The sequence below is a fragment of the Papio anubis genome, chromosome 15 (genome assembly GCF_008728515.1).
Source record: "Papio anubis isolate 15944 chromosome 15, Panubis1.0, whole genome shotgun sequence".
Taxonomy (NCBI): Eukaryota; Metazoa; Chordata; class Mammalia; order Primates; family Cercopithecidae; genus Papio; species Papio anubis.
In genome coordinates, this window is record NC_044990.1 from 47,002,909 (window position 1) to 47,025,068 (window position 22,160).

Below are 22,160 nucleotides of genomic sequence, written 5' to 3' on the forward strand. Positions count from 1 at the left end.
GTCAATTTGTATACTTATGATGTGCTAACAAATAATTCTCTAAGCTGGCATCTGTTGGAAGTTTGCATTTTGGGTCACACTAACCTGGGTTAATTTATTTGCCTTCTCTTAGCTTTTTTTTTTTTTTTTTTTTTTTGACAGAGTCTCCCTCTGTTGCCCAGGCTGGAGTGCAGTGGTGCAATCTCGGCTCACTGTAACCTCTACCTCCCGGGTTCAAGCAATTCTGCTGCCTCAGCCTCCCAAGTAGCTGAGACAACAGGTGCGTGCCATCACGCCCAGCTGATTTTTGTATTTTTAGTATAGATGGTGTTTCACCATGTTGGCCAGGCTGGTCTTGAACTCCTGACCTCGGGTGACCCACTCACCTTGGCCCCCCAAAGTTCTGGGATTGCAGGTGTGAGCCACTGCACCCAATCTCATTAGCCTTTTGATCAGTAAAAAATAAGCTACATGAGAGTGAAGTATTTGATTTTGTTTTTTGTTTAATATTCTGTATCCAACTCCAGTTAACACATAGGTAAATTAATTAGAGATTTAGGTTCCAGTTTTATTTGTCAATCTAAAAATTACTTATGATCATTTCTCTGCTTCTCTCTCTCATTCTAGATTAAAACCTTCCAATAGGCTACCACTGAGCTTTGTTCTTTTCACATGTTATAAACTTCTCTACATTTGACTCACTCCTAGTTATCTTTTAGGATCCAACTTTCTCTGGTAAAACTCCCATAGCCATGTAATATGTGATTAATCAAACTTATTGTGTGCTTCTAAAACACTATATACTTCACATTATCACAAAACGTAACACGTTCTACTGTAATTAACTATTGTTTATGTATAGCTCTTGAAAGACAAATGATTATTTGTAGCATTTCTGTATGTCTAGTTTCTATCACACCATTGGGCACATAAAACTGGTTGAAAAATAATGTCTGTTTCATTAAATGAAAGATTTCATATAGGAGATTTTACAGAAATAAGTAGGGATATGAGCAATATAGTATAGAAAAAATAGGCCTAACTCAACATCAAAAATAGAACGAATGAGAAATATTATTATTCTCCAATATCTGTGTTAACAGAAGAATGCCATGTTTTTTTCCTACCATTTAGAAAATGGAATCCAGAGAATTGTAATTTTTCATACACTAAGAAATTTAGTGTGTGAAGGTATTAAAAAAGCTTAACCTCCAAATTAAATCTGATCTCACAAAACTCTCTGCTTTATTATTCTAGTCTATTCTTTATAGAAATTATTACAATTTGTTATAAGAACTCGCAGGGCTCAGAAGCCATTATGCTCATACAGTTTATTATAGTAAATAAATGCAAAGCAAAATTACCAAAAATGTAGGTAGAGTAATGTCTGGAGAAAACCAAACACGAGCTTTCACATGTCCTCTCCCAGTTGTTTCACACAGAGTACTTAATTCTCTGAAAATGAAATGTGACAATGTCTGCAAAGTGTTGGCTAGTAGGTTAGCTAAATGCAATCTTAGGGTCCAAGGTTTTTATTTGAGCCCACTCACGTAGGCGCCCTCTACCTAGCACATCGAAGAAAGAAGAAAAGCATGTTCAGCACAAAACACACCACGTATGCAAACAGTTTAGGGACAGTCAGACACACTTGTTTAATCAGCATTTTATATCAGTGTAGGGAATGGATTATCAGCCAAGTTCCCAGAGACCAAACAAGTACCAAACTTGTAGTTTTTTCTAAGGATAGTCAATCTCAGGCTTGCTATGTTCACTTTTTGGCACAACTTTACACACTATATTAGCACAAATCATAGCTCTAAAAGGGAAATTAAGTATTTTTAGATTAAATAAATGAATGGGTTTTAGGAATTTTCAATTTAGGTGTCTAATTAATTTTTCAAATTTTTTTTGCATTTGAATGTATTCTTATTCTGAAATGTCAAAAGAGTAGCTAGTGGCAGGAATGCATTATACAACATAGTCTTAGTATATCAATAGAACCAAGTGGAAAAAATAATTTTCAACTATGGGGTATGAAAGAAGTTGCCCTTCTATTTTGAAACAGAATTGAACGTGTGTTTTATTTGACTTCTCAAATTCCTGGAAAAGCAGCCAAAAGTACCCCTGCATTGACTTATCATCTAAGAAAGGACAAAGTTATATCTACTTTTAAAATAATTATTCTACAAAATATTCTGAACACTATCATTTTATCATGCTCTTAATTTTTAAACTATGCATGAAGTTCAGCTGCATGTGTCTTCAGAATCCATGTGAAATATTTCACATGGTTCCAAACTGGAAGATGAGGAGGAGCTCAAATGGCTGTAATGCCAGTGAATCAGTAGGAAGAAAGGATACTACTCCACATTTTTGAGTTTCAAAGTGACACTGGATTCCTACTACATAATGAGAATAAGTAGGAGTATGTCTGAAATGGAGGGGATCTCCTGGATGTCTTATTGTATTTCCATTACTGGTTATGAAGCCAAACGAAAATAATAGCAACACAATACAGGCAAACCTATTGATAGTCTTAACCTTTTGGAATAAAAATGTGTACCACCCAACATGCAAGGAACCATAATACTCAGCTGAGTTGCTTGCTTAGTGCAAAAAAACATAAATGGATAGTCAGAGAAGGCAGATTTAATTACTAGTTGTAACCACATGACCACTCAAAGATACCAGAACTATAATAATTATGAATATCTCTTATTTTGAATTCTATGTGGTTATATTATCATATGTATTAATAATTTTATTTTCTCCTCGTCCATAACCCTATCATATAACATGAGTAGTATTATTAGTAGATAACCTTGAATTTCAGTATTTAAGTTAAGGTACATCAAAGAGGGCTAGCGTAAATTAACCTAAAAAAAGAGACAAGGCCCATGGATAAAGAGACCTTGGGAGACAAGTTTAAGGCATCTTTTTTTTTTTTTTTTTTTTTGAGACGGAGTCTCGCTCTGTCGCCCAGGCTGGAGTGCAGTGGCCGGATCTCAGCTCACTGCAAGCTCCACCTCCTGGGTTTACGCCATTCTCCTGCCTCAGCCTCCCGAGTAGCTGGGACTACAGGCGCCCGCCACCTCGCCCGGCTAAGTTTTTGTATTTTTTAGTAGAGACGGGGTTTCACCGTGTCAGCCAGGATGGTCTCGATCTCCTGACTTCGTGATCCGCCCGTCTCGGCCTCCCAAAGTGCTGGGATTACAGGCTTGAGCCACTGCGCCCGGCCTTAAGGCATCTTTTAATGAATGCATTTTTTTTTTATTTTTTGTTATTATAGTAGCCCCTTCTTATCCATGGTTTTGCTTTTGGCAATTTCAGTAACCTGCAGTCAACTGTAGTCTGAAAATATTAAATGAAAAATTACGGAAATAAGCACTTTATAAGTTTTACATTGTCATTGTTCTGAGCAGAAAAATCTTGTCTTCCCACTCCACCCTGTCCAGGATGAGAATCATCTTTGGTTTTTTTTCGAGATAGACTTTCACTGTTGATGCCCAGGCTGGAGTGCAATGGTGCAATCTCGTCTAACTGCAACCTCGGCCTCCTGGGTTCAAGTGATTCTCCTGCCTCAGCCTCCCGAGTAGCTAGGATTACAGGCACCTACCACTGTGTCCAGCTATTTTTTGTATTTTTTTTTTAGTAGAGATGGGGTTTTGTCATGTTTGCCAGGCTGCTCTTGAACTCCTGACCTCAGGTGATCCACTCGCCTCAGCCTCCCAAAGTTCTGGGATTACAGGCATGAGCCACTGTGCCCAGCTCTTTTTGTCCAGCACCTGCACACTGTATAGACTCCCCAGTTAGTCACTTGGTAGTCCTCTCAATTATCAGATCAGCTACCCCAGTATTGCAATGCTTGTGTTCAAGTTGCCCTTATTTTACATAGTAATGGCACCAAAACACAAGATGCTGGTGGTTTGAATAGGCCAAAGTTCTTTATTTAAGTGAAAGGTGAAAGTTCTTGACTTAATAAAGAAATAAAAAAATTGTATGCTAAAGTTGCTAAAATCTACATTAAGGATGAATTTTCTATCCATGAAATTGTGAAGAAGAAAAAAGAAATGTATGCGTAGCATATACAGAGTTCAGTACTATCCACAGTTTCAGTCATGCACTGAGGATCTTGAAACATGTCCCCCACCGATAAGGAGGAACTACTGGTTATGAGGAAAAGATGCATTTTCTTTGGTAGAGGTATGTTGCACCCATGTCTTTATTTGGAAGTTAAACATTGCTATATGTGGGATATATACAAGCCCACAGACAAGAGCTGGACTGTAGTAAGTTTACAGTGTGTCAGCATAGCTAAGTTGGGTGTATATTTTTCCAGTATTCCTTGCTCTGTGTATATCTTAATTCACGTAGTTACAAGGCACATTTTCTGTAAGATTTGGTAGGTGCAAATGAAATATCAGCCATACTCTTACACTTCCAATTTGGGGCAGGGCAAAAATGTTTTAGCTGACACCGATTGCCACTTACCCTCTGGATTCCCATTTTTCCCCCTTAGTAGACCCAGAAGATCTGTTGGAAGTCCAGCTCCTGCTGACTCTCCTCCTTCAGCTTCTTTGACTCTGCAGTTATGTGAATTATCAGACCCACAGTGAAAGTTTCAGCTTTCACTCATTATCTCCTCATAATCAAAGCTGAAAACCTTAAAGTGGAAGAAAACAAGTTTGATTCCAATCTATCTTCAGTGGTCCCACAAATGATCACAGTTTTATTTCTCCACCATCTCTATTTTCCTATTTCCCAATTTCCTGACCACCTATTGATTTTGATTTTGATTAGACTCTGACACAACTAATATGCAAATTTATATGTGCATAAAACAAACTTGAGTGTCATAAACCTTTCAACTCTAATTATTAATGAGCTATCTATTTGGTAAAGTTGTTTAAAATTCTTAACACCTCAATTTCCTTTCCTGAAAAAGGAGACTAATAATATCTAGCTCAAAGAATTGTTTTAACAAATAAATGAGATAAAATATGCAAAATGGTCTTGTTATTAAATAAACTATTCAGAGAGCACTCAGACAATGTCAAATACAATATATTATGCTAAAAACAATGAAAAGAATTTCTTTTCAATTAAAGTGAAAATAAAAACTCTTCTAGTGGTATTTTTCCTCAACAGTGTTCTAAATGTATATGGTTCAAATATATGTGATTTCATGAACACTTGAATAAGAAATAATACTGTTTTATATAAAAATCAGTTTCTGAGCATTTTTTCAAAAGGTAGATTTGGCATGAGAGAATATTAGAAATATGAGAAATCTTTCAAAACTAGCAAATGTTTGTGGTTAAAAATGCAGGATTTATCTCCTTTAAATTTATTAGTACATTAAAATATAAATATTATTTCATTTAGAGAATAAGTAGGGTCAGGAAGTCCTGATAATTTCAAATGAAAACATCAAACTCTTTTAAGAGAATCTATGATAAAGTTACAGAGAAAGTATTTTAAAATACTACTTATACTCAAGGAATCATCAGAAAAATTCACTAAAATGTGAAATATTAAATAAAATCATCAAGTTACTTATTATATTTTCAATTTACAGAGCAATTTTTCTCCTGTACTTTATTTTTTCAAACAGTAGCCATATTTTGAGATAGATACTACTATTCCTATAAAGAAGCATTGAGATTTTGAATCAATAGAGCATTTTGGTATTTTTAGAGACCTAACCATTTATTCATGTGGAAGTCATGACTTATCCACCCAGATTCATTATTATGTAACTGTATCTCAATATCTCTGTGGCTATCTTAAAATGCATTATGGAAATTATAATATGTCAGATAACAATTTATTGTCAAAATTTTCAAATACTATAGGTAGGAAAATGTTTTCAATATGTCAAAAAACAAAGAGAGTGGCCTTTAAATTGAAACATAGTCACAACAATTTTTACACAAATAAGGGGAAAAAATCAATAGGCACTTTTTGAATGACTCCGAAAAGTTATGCTATCCAGGCATGTGTTATCTGATTTACAAGTAGACTGACACATGTTTTACAGGTTGGGTGAGTTTGTGTTAATGTCACATAAAGATGTTGTACTAATTTGTTTGTGAATTCTCCCTATCATTACTTCATTGTAAAATACAAAGTGTAACTAACTTTATTTAGGTGTGTGGAGAATCACCCTCTGTCTTCTACCTATTGGTGTTTCTCCTAGGAGTCAGTCTCATTCTTCTCCATGTACTTAAATCTACTGCAACTCCAGCTGTTTTACCTATTTTGTCATCATCTCAATCAAATAACATCAAAAAGAAAGAAACTTAAGAAAAAATTTCCAATCAAACAATATGCTAAGACTATTATGCTGAGGCTATAACTTGAGATTTAACACAGTAATAAAATGCCAAAGTTCAGAAAAACTAAAAAAAAAAAAAAATGATATTGCAATTACATGCTAGAAATAATTGCCGGTGAGAGAGAGGCAGAGGCAGTAATTGAGAAGGGGGTGAACGGAAAAGTGAGAGTGAGCTAAGGGTGATTTAAAAAGGTATAAAAACCTAGTGCACACCCATGATTTCAGAACTGCTCTGTGTAAGTAATATATTTTTATAAACATTTTATAAGTACTTTTCATATACATTCTTTCATTTTGAAAGAGATAATCTCTTTCTCTTTTGTTTTATAGATAGACATCTTAGCAACTGTTTTCAAAGTTTACTATGCATCTCATTCTCTGTAAAACTGAAGAAATTCATCCAATTATCCTATAGTATACACTAAAATAAGTCTGAGGTAGAACTTTTCCATCATAACTTTCAGGGATAATTAGACATTTAGAATCAACAGAAACCATATACATTTTTATCATCTTTATATTTGGCTTGGTAAAAGATCATTGCACTCTCATTTCTAGTATAATTTGACTGCATGAAAAAATGCTGTATTTTATTTTCTTTCTTGATACTACAAGAACATGTTAAATTTTGACAAACAATAAAAACACTGCCATATACAACTTGTCTTTGAACACAACATCTCAATTAAAGAATGTTTTAGTTCTGATACATATTTTTCTAATAAAGTTTATTAGTGAACATAGCAAAATAACTTTAGGCAAGAATATAGAAAAATTATAAAATGTTGATCATAAAAAATATAATTACATATTGATTGTCTCTGTTGTTTTTCAGCCTCTTTTCCCTGTGGGGAGTAAATAGAAATAATCCATTTGAGAAGACAACTCAAGGAAAGTGATACTAAATTGTGTGTGTGTCTGTGTGTGCATGTGCAGACACGTACCTGTGCGTATTCTTCACTATACCTGTGCGTTCTTCACTATACAGCAGAGTGTGTAGAAATATTTTCTATCCATTTTCAGTTTTAAGCCTCATGGACCATTCAGAACGTATTGACATTGTGTTACACACCAAAACCTGAGAATCAGAGAAACTATTTTGCCTTTTTAAGATCATACAGCTAGTAAGGAAGTTGGGAACTGAAAATTTAAAACATAATTTTTATGATACCCAAGCTACTTATTATTATCCCACTAAATTTTGCTCTATGATCTATATATTTTATGACTATTCCAGGAGGAAATAATTGAAATAGTCATACTTCAAAATGTTATTTTTATTTTATTGGTAAATAATATTTTGCATATTTATGGAGTAATGTGAATGCTTTTAAAAGCAAAGGATGTGTAATGATTAAGAAAAGTGATTGAGGCTATTCATCACATGGAGTACTTATCTTCTCTATGTGTTTGTAACATGTCTTCGATTCTAGCTACTTTGAAATATATATTGTTGCAAATGACAGTCACTCCATTATGCTATTAAACACTAGGACTTATTTTATTGCTTCTATATAGCTGTAAATTTGACTCACTCATTGATATGGTTTGACTCTTTTTCCCCACCCAAATCTCATCTTGAACTGTAATCCCCACATGTCAGGGGAGGGACAAGTATAGGTGCCTCTTTGAGATACCTGTATAAGAATGCTTGTTTTGTGAATAGATAATTGGGAGTGGAATTGCTAGATTGTATGGTAGTTCTTTTATTTGTTTTTGATATAAATTTTCATACTGTTTTCCACAGTGCTTGTATTAACATACATTCCCACTAAGAGTGTATAAGAATTACCTTTTCTCCACTTCATTGCCACCATCTGCTATTTTTTTTTTTTCGCCTTTTTAATAACAGCCATTCTAACTAGGGTAAGGTGATATCTTATTGGGGTTTTGACTTGAATTTTACAAATGATAAGTGATGTTGAGCATTTTTGTATATACCTGTGGGCCATTAGCATGTTTTTTTTTAAAGAAATGACTATGCGTATTCTTATCTTACGTTTTAATTGGATTATTCTTTCTATTGTTAAGTTGTGTGAATTCCTTATATATTCTGTATATTAGTTCCTAGCCAGATGAGTACTTTACAACTTTTTCTCCTATGAAAAATGTTTTCTCATCACTCTGTTGATTATTTTCTTTGCTGTGAAGAAACCTTTTGGTTTAACATCATTCCAGTTGTGTATTTTTGTTTGTGCTTTTGAGGTCTTAGCCATAAAATCCTTAAGTTAATGTCCTAAAGTGTTTATTCTATGTTTTATTTTATTTTATAGTTTTGCATCTTACATTTAATTATTTATTTTATCTGAACTTAATTTTTGTGTATAGTGAGAGATAGGAGTCCAGTTAAATTCTTCTGTATATGGATAGCTGATTTTCCCAAAACAATTTATTGAAGAGGATATCATTTCTCTAATGTATGTTCTTGGTTCCTTTGTTAAAAATCTTATATATTTGAATTTATTTCTGGGTGCTTTATTCTGTTCCATTGTGTCTATTTCTATACCAATATCATGCTGCTTTGATTATTATAGCCTTGTAATATATTCTGAAGTCAGGTTGTGTGAGGTTTTGAACTTTGTTCTTTTTGCTTAGGATTGCTTTGGGTATTCCAACTACATCTTGGTTCCATAAAAATTTTAGGATTGCTTTATTTTTTATTTTTTATTATACTTTAAGTTCTAGGGTACATGTGCACAATGTGCAGGTTTGTTGCATATGTATACTTGTGCCATGTTGGTGTGCTGCACCCATCAACTCATCAGCACCCATCAACTCGTCATTTACATCAGGTATAACTCCCAATGCCATCCCTCCCCCCTCTCCCCTCCCCCCTCCCCATAATAGGCCTCGGTGTGTGATGTTCCCCTTCCCGAGTCCAAGTGATCTCGTCATTCAATTCCCACCTATGAGTGAGAACATGTGGTGTTTGGTTTTCTGTTCTTGCGATAATTTGCTGAGAATGATGGTTTCCAGGTGCATCCATGTCCCTACAAAGGACACAAACTCATCCTTTTTTATGACTGCATAGTATTTCATGGTGTATATGTGCCACATTTTCTTAATCCAGTCTGTCACTGATGGACATTCTATTTCTGTGAAAAATTGCAATGGTATTTTGATAGGGAGGGTATTGAATGTGCATTTTGTTTGGGGTAGTATGGTTGTTTCAATGATATTAATTCCTCTTATCCATGACTATAGGATGTCTTTTCATTTGTTTGTTCAATGTTTTCATCAATATCTTATAGTTTTCCTTGAAGAGATCTTTTACCGCCTCATTTAAATTTATTCCTAGGTATTTTATTTTTATTGTAGCTATTGGAAATAGGATTACCAACTTGATTTCTTTTTCAACTATTTAATTATTGTATAGAAATGCTACTAACTTGTATATGTTAATTTTGTCTTCTGCAACTGTACTGAATTTATTTTTAAGCACTAAGAGTTATTTTGGTGTAGTCTTTAGGTTTTTCTAAATATAATATCATTTCATCTGCAGATAGAAACTACTTAACATTCTCTTTTCCAATTTGGATATCTTTTATTTTTTGTTTTGCATGATTGCACTGGCTAGCACTTTCTAATACTAAGTTGAAAAAGAGTGATGAAAGTGAACATTCTTGTTTTATTCTAGTGCTTAGAGGAAAGACTCTAAACCTTTCCCTATTCAGAATGACATTAGCTGTGCATTTGTCATATGTAACCTTTATTATTTTGAGATATGTTTTTCCTATGTCTAGTTTGTTGAGAGTTTTTGTCATGAAGAGATATTGAATTTTATCAGATACTTTTTCTACATCTATTGTGAGTATACGTTTTTGTCCTTCATTTTCATGACATGATGTATCCCATTAATAGATTTGTACACGTTAAATCATACTTGAGTCCTTCAGAAAAATTCCAATAGATCATGATGTTATCTTTTAGATATCCTGCTGAATTTTATTTGCTATCATGTTGTTGAAAATTTTTGCATCTACGTTCATGAGGAATATTGACCTGTAAGTATTTTTGTTGCCGTTAGGCCTCTGGTTAGTTTAGTATCAGGGGAATGTCAGCCTCATACAATGAGTTAGAAAGAATTCCCTCCTCTTCAATTTTTTTGAAATACTTTGAGAAGGATTGGTACTATTTCCTTTTTCTATGTTTGGTAGAATTCCATAGTGAATCCATTCAACCATGAGCTTTAATTTGTTGAAAGATTTTTTATCAGTGATTTACTATCACTACTCATTATTGTTCTGTTCAGATTTTATATTTCTTTCTCATATAATCTTGATAGGTTGTATGCTTGCAGAAATATACTCATTTTCTCTATGTTTTCCATTATTTTAATATATACTTGTTCATAATCTCTGTTGATATTTTGTATTTCTGTAGTATTCGTTGAAATGTTGCTTTTTTCATTTTGATTTTGTTTATTTGGGTGTTTTTCTGGTTAGTCTAGCTAACATTTAATCTTTTTTAAATCTTTTCAAAGAATCAACTTTTCATTGAACTTGTGTGTTTTTTAATGTCTTTTTCATTTAGTTCTGCTTTGATCTTTATTATTTCTTTCCTTTTGCTAATTTTTGCTTTGTCTGGTTCATGCTACTCTAATTCCTTGAGGTGCATTATTAGACTGTTTACTTGAAAATTTTCTGCTCTTTTGATATACATGTTTATTGCTACAAATTTCCTGCTTAGTACTGCTTTTGTTGAATCCCATAGGTTTTGGTATGCTGTGTTTCCATTTTCATTTGTGATAATTTTTTTATTTGTATTTTAATTTATTCATTGACCCAATGGCTGTTCAAGAGTGTGTTATTTCATGTCCATGTATTTGTATAGTTTCAAAAGTTCCTGGTGGTGCTGATTTCTAGTTATATTCCATTGTGTTCTTAGATGATACTTAATACAATTTTTTTTTTAATATGTTGAAACGGCTTTGAAGAGTAACATATGGTCTATCCTGGAGAATGTTCCATGTATTGAAGAGAAGGATGTGTAGTATATTTTACAGTTGTTAGATAAAATGTTCTGTAAATATCTGTTAGGTCCCTTTGGTCCAAGATCCAGTTTAAATTCAATGTTTCTTTTTTCATTTTCTGTCTAGATAATCTGCTTAATGCTACTGGCTCTTTGTTGATTTTCTCCACTATTATTGTATTGCAGTCTGTCTCTCTCTTTAGATCTAGGAATATATGCTTTGTTAATCTGGATGCTCAAGTGTTGGGTGCACACATATTTAGACTTGTTATATCCTTTTGCCAGATTTTTCCTTTTATCATTATATGATGCCCTTCATTGTCTTCTTTTTCCTTTTTTTTAAACTGCTTTTAACTTGGAGTCTGTTTTATCTAATCTAAATATAGCTAGTCATGCTAGCTTGCATTTACATGAAATATCTTTTGTCATTATTTTATTTTCAGACTTTATGTGTCTTTACAGGTGAAGTGCAGTTACCGGGAAGCCTTGCTTGCTGCTGAGTCCCAGGTGTGGTCAACCATGGTTGCTTGCACCTAAGCTCTGGTGGCAGCAGCTGTCACATCTCTTGCACCTCAGCCCCAGTGATGTTGGACTCTAGCACAGTGAGCAGTCTGTTGAGAACGGGGCTCTAAAATGGTGCCTTGTGTAGCTGCTCTGGTCTCAGAGAATGTGTGGGACTCAGTGCTACCTTCCTCATTGGTGCAGTGCCTTCACACAATTTCCTTCTAGCTCCTTAAGATCCTTATGTTAGTTTCAGGGTCCTCAAGGGTTAAGGGTCTTTCTCATGGTTAGGATTGCCAGAGTACATGATGGAAATGTAAACCTCTGAGGGTATTTCACTCGTTCTTTCTCCATACTGGGGAGTATCTCTCAGCTCTCTGTCACTGCTGGCCTTGCAAGCTGTCTTGCTTCATTCTCCTTTGCTTTAATTATTGTCTGTCATGTTTCCATTGAATTTCCATGTTCTCTTGTTTCATCGATTTGAAGTGTGATAATCTATTAATAATTTTGGTGCTTCTAGTGGAAGAGTTGAGTACAAAATGCTTCGTCTCAGCTATCATTAACGCCCCTTGAAATTTTTTAAAGGAAAATATGTTTTAAGCTTTAATATTTTTTACCATTTCAAGTTTTATTCAAACGTTTTAATCTGCATTGCATAGATCCTATGTGTATTAGAAATTGTAAGTTTTAAGATATTGAATATTTATCTAAAAGCACACAAAAGTAAACATAATTTTGAGGTAGCAATTAATTTAATGCTTGATATTTGGCTGGTGACTCTTATGAATTTATGCAAAATTACTTAAAACAAAAATTATATTTTGTCAAGATGACTTACTAGAGATGTTGGATACTAGTTTTTCTCAAAAAGTAGAACCAAAGTTACAGGGGAATAATTGTATCTCAAATAGAATGTCAAGGGAAGGGTGGAGACTAGTAAGGAGCTAATGGTAACAAACTAGGGTACAGAGGAAGACAGAAGCATGAAGCTGGCAGAAGTCAGATAGGAACCATGAGGGATTTGGTAATTTGTTGAAATGTTAAATGGGAATGTTTTTATACCCTCATCCCTGTGGCAGACTGCCAGTACCTGAACTGACAGAGAGCTCCTCTGCTCTCATAAACCAATCATCACTGGTATGGGCAACAACTTGGGTTCTTCTTGAGGGCATTACACTGGACTACCAACATGTATCAGGTCCATCACTCTCACTCTGGACCTAAGCCGTGGTGGGGGGCATTATACTGGGAAGTACAGTCATCAGGAGACTGTGTCTTAATTAGAGAATCTCTACCCTTGTGTCTCCACATCACCAAAGCCCCCACAGACCATCTCCACCACCCGCTCAACTTGCAACAACCACACAAGGCTCCCTGAACACAGAGGAGTGCAGGGTTCCCAGTGTTCTAGCCCTTAGGGAGTGTTGCTTCTAAGGGAGATGGAGTGCAGCACACCAAGGGAGCAGCTTTTGGGACAAAAGAAACCAGAGCATATAATTTACTGTGCCTGAAAGCTCCCTGCTTAAGGGCTGAGAATGACTGTGCCACTTCCAATGGAGATGTGGGTGCTTTAGTTGGCTCTGCAAAGGAGCATTGAAATTCTCTCCCTGTGGCCAAGTGACCTCAGTATTTGAGAACAGCCTTGGGGATAGGCATTTCTCCTCCCACCTCCACCCACTGCTGCAGAAACACCTGTTGCTGCTCCAACAGGGGATTGACACAAGCATGCCAGAGGAGGATCATTCTAAGGCTCTTAGGGGCAACAGCATCCCAACTGGACCAAGGCTTGCATGAAAGGTTTGGCCCTTCTCCTTTCTACACAAAGTAGCAGAATTTCTGTAGTAGAGGGAACCTACTAGCCTGAAGGTTGAACTTCATGACCCAATACAAAAATCTGCTGACATGAGTACATAGCACTAGAAAACAAACTTTCTGACACCTCCTCCCTCCCAGCCCAGCAGGAATTTGCAAGCCTGTTCACAAGCCCAGTACATAGCTTGCTACTACAACCAATCTGAGAAAACCATCACAGTAAGGCTCTCAATAACCAAGGAACACATATACAGAGAGTGTTCAACACTGAAAGCACTTAGAACCAAAGACTAACAACCCTAGACAGCATACATTGTAGCCATGTTCCAAAAAGGGAATTTAAAAATCCCATCCAAATGTAAGCAAATTCAAATTCAAAAGTAAAAAGAGATAATTTATCTACATGCACACGTATGTTTATTGTGGCACTATTCACAATAGCAAAGACTTGGAACCAACTCAAATGCCCATCTATGATAGACTGCATAAAGAAAATGTGGCACATATACACCATGGAATACTAGGCAGCCATACAAAGGATGAGTTCATGTCCTTTGCAGGGACATGGATGAAGCTGGAAACCATCATTCTCAGCAAACTAAGACAGGAACAGAAAACCAAACACTGCATGTCCTCACTCATAAGTGGGAGTTGAACAATGAGAACACATGGACATGGGGAGGGGAACATCACACACTGAGGCCTGTTGGGTGGGGGGCTAGAGGAGGGATAGCATTGGGAGAAATACCTAATGTAGATGACAAGTTGATGGGTGCAGCAAACTACCACGCACGTGTATACCTATGTAACAAACCTGCACATTTGGCGCATGTATCCCAGAACTTAAAGTATAAATATATATATGCAGAATGGAGAAAAAGTACAAAATCAAACCATATGCAGCTTAAAGACACCACACTAAATTATACATTCAATAATATTCTATGTAAACAGAAACTGACTGCCAACAGGAGTAACTAGACTTTTATCAGATAAATGTAGTTTAAATCAACAGCAGTATTAAAAAAAAAAAAAAAAAGAAGGTCATTATATCATGATAAAGGGATCAATATCAATTTAGTAAGAATGCATAACAATCCTAAGATATATGCAACCAATACTAGAACATCCAGATTCATTAAAAAAAAAAAAAAATTACTACTAGACCAAAGAAAAGAAATTTATTGCAACACAATAATAGTAGGAGTCTTTAAGCCCCTACTCATAGCACTAGTCAGATTATTGAGCTATAAAATTAACAAAACAATTGGATTTTAATTGGACTTAGACCGAATGAACATAACAGATATTTGCATAACGTTCTACTCAGCAACAGCAGAAAATACACTCTTCTTATCAGCACACGGAATTTTATTTTATTTTATTTTATTTTTTGAGACGGAGTCTAGCTCTTTCACCCAGGCTGGTATACAGTGGTGTGATCTTAGCTCACTGTAACCTCTGCCTACCAGGTTCAAGGGATTCTCCTGGCTCAGCCTCCTGAGTAGCTGGAGGTGTGCCACCACGCCTGGTTAATTTTTGTATTTTTAATAGAGATGGGGTTTCACCATATTGGCCAAGCTGGTCTCAAACTCTTGACCTCAAGTGATCTGCCCACATCTGCCTCACAAAGTGCTGGGATTACTGGCTGAAACATTCTTTAGACTTGTTCCATGTGCTGATAATAGATCATATGTTGGGCCACAAACATATGGTCTATCTTATTAATAGATATTATGTCATATTTGATTGACCATATGTTACGTCACGAAACAGTCTCAAATTTTTTTAAATCAAATTATGTCAAGTATCTTCTCAGGTCGCAGAGGAATAAAACTATAAATCAATTCCCATAGAAACTCTCAAAACTATATAAATGCATGGAAATTAAACAATTTGCTCTTGAATGATCTTTGGGTTAATAAAAAAATTAAGCTAAAAATTAAAAATAATTAAACAAATGTAAATAGAGATATAACATACCAGAATCTCTGGCATACAACAAATGCAGTGCTAAGAGGAAAATTTATAGCATTGACTGCTGACTTCGAAGGAAAGAAAAATCATAAATTCACAACTCAATGTCACACCTGAAGGAACTAGAAAAGGAAGAACAAGCCAAACCAAAGAGAAGAAGAAAAGAAACATAAAGATAAAAGCTGAACTAAATGAAGTTGAGGGGACAAAAAGTAATACAAAATATTAACAAAATTAAAATTTGGTTATTTGAAAAGATAAACAAAATTGATAGCCTACATGCTAGATTAACCAAAAATGAAGAATAAAGATTAAAATAAGCACCACCAGAAATGAAAAAAGAGACATTAAAATCACTACTACAAAAAATACAAAAGACCATCAGAGACATCTATGAACATCTCTATACTCACAAACTACGCATCCTGGAAGAAATGAATAATGAACCAGAAAGAAATAGAAATCCTAAACAGACAGTCATCTAACAAGTAGTGATACTGAATCAGTAATAAAAATTATTTTGTCCCCAAAAGCCCAAGATAACATGGATTCACAAATTCTACCAGACATACAGAGAAGAACTGGTACAAATGGATATGTATGTATATGTAAATGTATATGTATGTATACACATACATATATACACACACATACATATGTATGTATGTATATACATACACATTTACACATGCATACATACATGTATATGTAAAGTAAGGACTTAAATGACCTTTATAAATTGTTATGTAATATTTTGTTATATTTTTATATTATTTGTATTTTATAAAGGTTAAAATTACATTTATTTTTATTTTCTTTTGAATATTTTATTAGTTCTGACTTCTCAAACATGGATGAATTATTTTGCATTCACAAATGTTATAGTGGAATGAAGAAAATTCTTGCAATATAATACTTTGAATCATGCTGAAGCTGTACTCCACTTTTCGGAACAGTAATATTACAGATTAATAGTTTGTTACCGAAGGATTCATGAGTGTGAAAGAAAATCACATAAAATACACTTATCCTAAATAGAATGAGGTGGAAGCTAAGGAAGCTAAACCATAAGTAGATACCAGGATATAATAATGAGTACTTAAAATGAGGACAACTCCAAATAGTACTTTGAAAGCTTAACTAGAAGAATACAGGTAAGAAACTCACCTTCAGAAATATTTCTAGAACCCCAATTCCCATATGACCTAAAAAGATTTTTAAAGTTATGCTGCAGAATCTAAAGCAAACAAGCGAGGGGATACAGACAGATAAGAACTTAAGGGAAATAAAAAATGAGAAAGAAAATAAAAGTCTAACACCTGAGATTAGGATAAAGAAACTTAAGAAAAGAAAGCTAAAAGCTTTTTATCAACACAACCTACTCTGGAAAAATCAATGAACCCAAGAGAATAATATATATGTTTTCCTGTGTGCCTCTCCTTCGTAAATTAACTGTTGTATTTTTAGCAAAATGTAATCACCCATCCTGCACCAACAAAATACAATGTACAATGAATCGTACAAACACACATGTGTACATTGTATTTGTAAAATAAGCGTGTAAAAAACAACAGCAAAATAATTACTTTTAGGTATTCAGGAGAATTGAGAGAATAAGCAATCCTCACAAAAGGGAATATTTTACTATTGCAAATGCCTTTGAACATTATCATCCTAATTATTGAACATGTTAATATAGTAATTCAAGTGGACACATAACAATTTTGCATCAGAGAATACTCAATGTATTTATTCCTTTAATATGATCACAATCTAATTCGATAAATTAAAAGAAACATTTTAGACTCAATGTGTTAAATTACTAAATCAAAATATAATTGTACCCAGACAAAAGAGGAATGGTTTCTAACAGTTGTGAGCAATTAGAACATAACTTCAAAATATACATATGAGAGATGCATAGCACCTTTAAAAATAATATATTTCCCCCCACTTTAAAACATGTTCAAATGAAATGTGGTATGTACAATATAGCAAATTATAATTCCTAGCAACTGTTATTCATAAATCCAAGTTAATAAGCCTGCATATTGTAATCATTAGAATTACTACAAGTATTTTGGATCTCCTCTTTGTGGACACACAATAAAATTGCACTTTCCTGCACACCATAATGTTACATGTGGCCATATGACCTGCCTGGACATTGGAGTCTGAGTAGAAGAAATTCATGGCACATTTGCTTATAAACTTTCGAGGGTTAGTGCATGATTCTTTATATCCACTTTCTCCCTGCTACTGTTTCTGAAAGGACTGGTCAAGATAGATACTCTCTGTCTGAATCTCTGCCAACCTGAGATGGATATTTAGCAAGAGCAAAATTAAATGTGTTGGGAAACATAGAAGAGGCTTAAGGAGCAGGTTAGTACTTCAACATAACAAGTTTGTTCTTAATCATACCAATCTAATACGATGTATTATCATCTATGATAGAATCCAGCTTTAGCATCATATATCCCAAATGCCACCCCTTGGACTACTATTGTCTGCAAGTCTCTCAGAAACCTCTTTTTGTTCTGAATCACATAACATTCATATTTATTTCTGGGGACGATATTTGTAGTCACTAATAAGATACCCATTGGAAGAATATGTGTCAATCACAATAAAAAAGCCTCATATAACATTATAGAACTTCATAGTCAGAAAAATTCAGTAAAGCCAGTATATATTTCATATTTTTATTTAATGTCTCTTGAGGCCCATGCCCAGAATATCCCTCATGATTTAAAAGATTGGCCTGAGGCCGGGCGCAGTGGCTCAAGCCTGTAATCCCAGCATTTTGGGAGGCCGAGAGGGGCGGATCACAAGGTCAGGAGATCGAGACCATCCTGGCTAACACTGTGAAACCCCGTCTCCACTAAAAAAATACAAAAAACTAGCGGGGCGAGGTGGCGGGCGCCTGTAGTCCCAGCTACTCGGGAGGCTGAAGCAGGAGAATGGCGTAAACCCGAGAGGCGGAGCTTGCAGTGAGCTGAGATCCGGCCACCGCACTCCAGCCTGGGCGACAGAGCGAGACTCCGCCTCCAAAAAAAAAAAAAAAAAGATTGGCCTGAGTCCTAAGTTTTAGATGTTTTAATTAACCATTGATTATATATCCTATTATGTATGGCATATAGGCTATACCAATTAGTCATATATTACATTTCTTAAAATTTCTTGACTATCTTTTCTGAAAACAATTCTATAATACAATCAATGTAAAGCATCAACTTACTTTTGAAGGTCATCAGATCTAAACCTCATCTCATCAGATTCTAAAGGAACTCTGGGAAATTTAGGCGCCCTAGAGGACGAACAGTTGTATTCTGTTACTACTCTTCAGTTGTTTCTATGGGAGGTGAGATAAACAAAGAAAAGAGAAACAAGGAAATGGGTCAGGCTCAGTGGCTCATCCCTGTAATTCCAGCACTTTGGGAGGCAGAGGCGGGTGGATCATCTGCGCTCAGGAGTTCCAGACCAGCATGGGCAACTTGGGAAACTCCATCTCCACAAAAAAAAAAAAAAAAAAGAACAAGTGTTCAGCGATCTTCAAAATTAAGACAGAAAATGAAAGAAAACCTTAGCTACCTATATGACCGCATAACAATCAACTTTATACTTTAGTGTGTTCATACCTAGAAACAGAGACCATTGGTGGAATTAATTTATAATTAAGATATTATGCCATAACATGAACATTTGCTTTTCAGGAACTATCTACTTTTTTCCATTTGTTAATTGGTACATAATAATTGTTATATTTATTGGGTACATGTGACATTTTGATATTTACATGCAAATGTGTAATGATCAAATCAGGATAATTGGGATAATCAATCCTTCACCTCAAAAGTTTGTCATTTCTTTCTGTTGGGAACATTCCAAATCTTCTAGCTATTTTGGCATATATAATAAATTATTTTTAACCATAGTCACTCTACTGTGCTAACTTTCCTTAGAATCTCACAGGATTCTTGTAATTGGAGATGTTTTGAGTGTAAGTGTGCCTACTTGTACCATTCTTTTATTAAATACAATATTTGTAGTTTCAACAGTTCTAGAATTTTCCTATTTAAAAATTTCCTATTATTTATAATAATATAACAAATTTTAGAATTGCCCAATATTCAACTATAGGCCATCTATAGTAATTATTCCCATTTATACTCTCCTTCATCCCAATTATGCGTGCTATTGCAGGTAATGCTACCATACCATGATACAGGTTAATGTATAGATATGCTGTAACCCTGGTGACTGCGCCATAGTATGAATGTGGCCTCCATGTTTCACTTTAAGTCATCTAATTGCTTCCTCTTGTCTTCCAGTTTATTTTGCATTAAAATCTATTCTTCTCAAAATACATTGTTTTCTATCACAGACTATTTAACTTTAACCATAGCACGCAGTCTTAGAGTCTTAGATAAAGGTTGGGTGAGATAACACTAAGCCTCAAATCATTCATCCTTTACTATTACCACATTAAAAGATTGAGTTAAATCTCATTTTTTACGTAGTTTTTGTTTTTGATACTGTTTTCAATCCATTTTTGCATTATTGGATTTTAATTTTTCCAACATAGAATAAAGGGAACATATTTGACAGGTTATTTAAGCTGGCATGTTACCTGACCTACCTATATGCTGTCATATAGGTAGTTATGGTTTTCATTTTCTGAATGCTGAACACTTGTTCTTTCTTTTTTTTTTTTTTTTTTTTTTTTTTGTAGAGATGGAGTTTTCCCATGTTGCCCATGCTGGTCTGGAACTCCTGAGTGCAGATGATCTACCTGCCTCCCAAAGGGAGAGATTGGTTTTCCTCCACCCAGATAGCAACAATGCACCACTAGTTTTTTGTTGTTGTTGTTCTCTTTTTCTTTTTCTTTTATGGCAACTACATTAATTTTATCTATTTAAATTATTGCATTATTTGTTAAATATTATGGTACTACTCAGTTAAGTTCTTTCTTGTTCTATTATCATTATTTTCTGTCAGCCATTCTCCTTCTTTTGAATGACTCTAACATTGCTAATACCAATAAAGAGCATATCTGCATGGTAGCGAATTGGCTCAGGTTCCAAAATAGTTTCTTTCCCTCTTAAAAGGAGGGTTGAATAAAGTTCATACAGGGAATGAGTTCTATCCGTATCATAGCATCTACCACTGTTTAGATCAGAAGTATATAATTTGGCTTGCCTTATTACTCATCATTGCGTATTCCAAACTTACGTTGTTGGTGCTTAAACATTTTGTTGCTGTTGTAACAAATTATCCCAAATTTAGTGGCTTAAAACAATATCGTGTTATTACACTACAGTTCTGGAAGGCAGAGGTCCAATGGTCTTATGGGGCTAAAATCAAGGTGTTAGCAAACCAGTATTCCTTCCCAAGACTCTAAGGAAGAAAACATTTTCTTTTATTTCCCATTTTCTGAAAAGTGCATACGTTCCTTGCTTCTTGGCTGCTTTCCTCCAAAGATCTCCTCTTCTGTTGCCATACTTCTAATTTTCTTTTATATGGATCCTCTTTGACTTTGACCTTCCTGACTCTCTTTTATATGGACCCTTGTGATTTCATTGTGTCCACTCAGATAACTAAGGAACATTTCTCCAACTCGATATCCTTATGGTAATTATGTCTTCAAAGTTTCTTTTGCTTTTTAAATTAACATATACATAGATATAGGCAATTGGGATGCGGCAACTTTTGGGGGAGGCATTATTTTTCCTGCCATAGTTTCAAATACGCCTCAAATTTTTCTTTGCTCAATTTTGTTTACTTTGCCTTCTCATATCAATGAATATATTATTGCTAAGGGCTGGCAACACTCAGAAAAATGGTATTTCATAGACATTACTTAATTTTTATACCACCTTTTTGCAATCTGTTTTATCAATTTTTTTAGATAAAGATATTTCATTTATATTCCACTGATAAGATTCACCACTGAATATCTGCTGCTTTCAGTTCTTCAAACCAAGGACAGGAGGACAACCATGCTATCATCAAAAATTTTTAAGTCTTTTCTACACACACACACACACACATACACACACACACACACACACACACACACATACATATATATATATATTTAACTTAAAATTTCTTTAACTAATAGATTTTGGAGACTAGCAGTCAACCCCATTTCTGATACTACCCTGCAAAGCTCATGCTTTCAAAGAACAATGGTTATAGGTTTGGATTGACAATCTGCTTCATTAGGAAAAACAAAAACAACAACAAAAAACACAAAACAGGTTTCATTCCATATCAAATTGATTTAATTTATGAAAGAGGGCATTCCCTTTTTTCTGAAGGTGAGAGAATCAATACGTAGCTAATGTTTTAAGACTTCTAGTTACCATTTCCAAAGGTTCAGATATCCTAAAGTCAAGGATATGACTTGATTCCACTCATGATGTGTGTAATCATGAGAGGTGAGCATAACTGTTTGAGAAAGCAGGTCATTTCAAAAGAGCCATAGAGAATACCCTTTAAAGAATACCCTTAGCTGGTCACATTATTCCCTCAAGGCTATGGGACTGGATAATTACAAAATTCTCAAAGGATTCATAAC

At 34.6% G+C, this 22,160-nt stretch overlaps 1 long non-coding RNA gene across 1 annotated transcript; it reads right to left on the minus strand.

Moving 5' to 3' along the window:
* Positions 1–3,652: 3,652 nt before the first annotated feature.
* LOC116270593 lies at positions 3,653–19,034 on the minus strand. Its single transcript, XR_004178738.1, has 3 exons — positions 18,816–19,034; positions 7,261–7,394; positions 3,653–7,161 (listed from the first exon to the last, which is right to left on the minus strand). It is a non-coding gene; the product is annotated as an uncharacterized LOC116270593 (long non-coding RNA).
* Between the last annotated feature and the right edge of the window lie 3,126 nt (positions 19,035–22,160).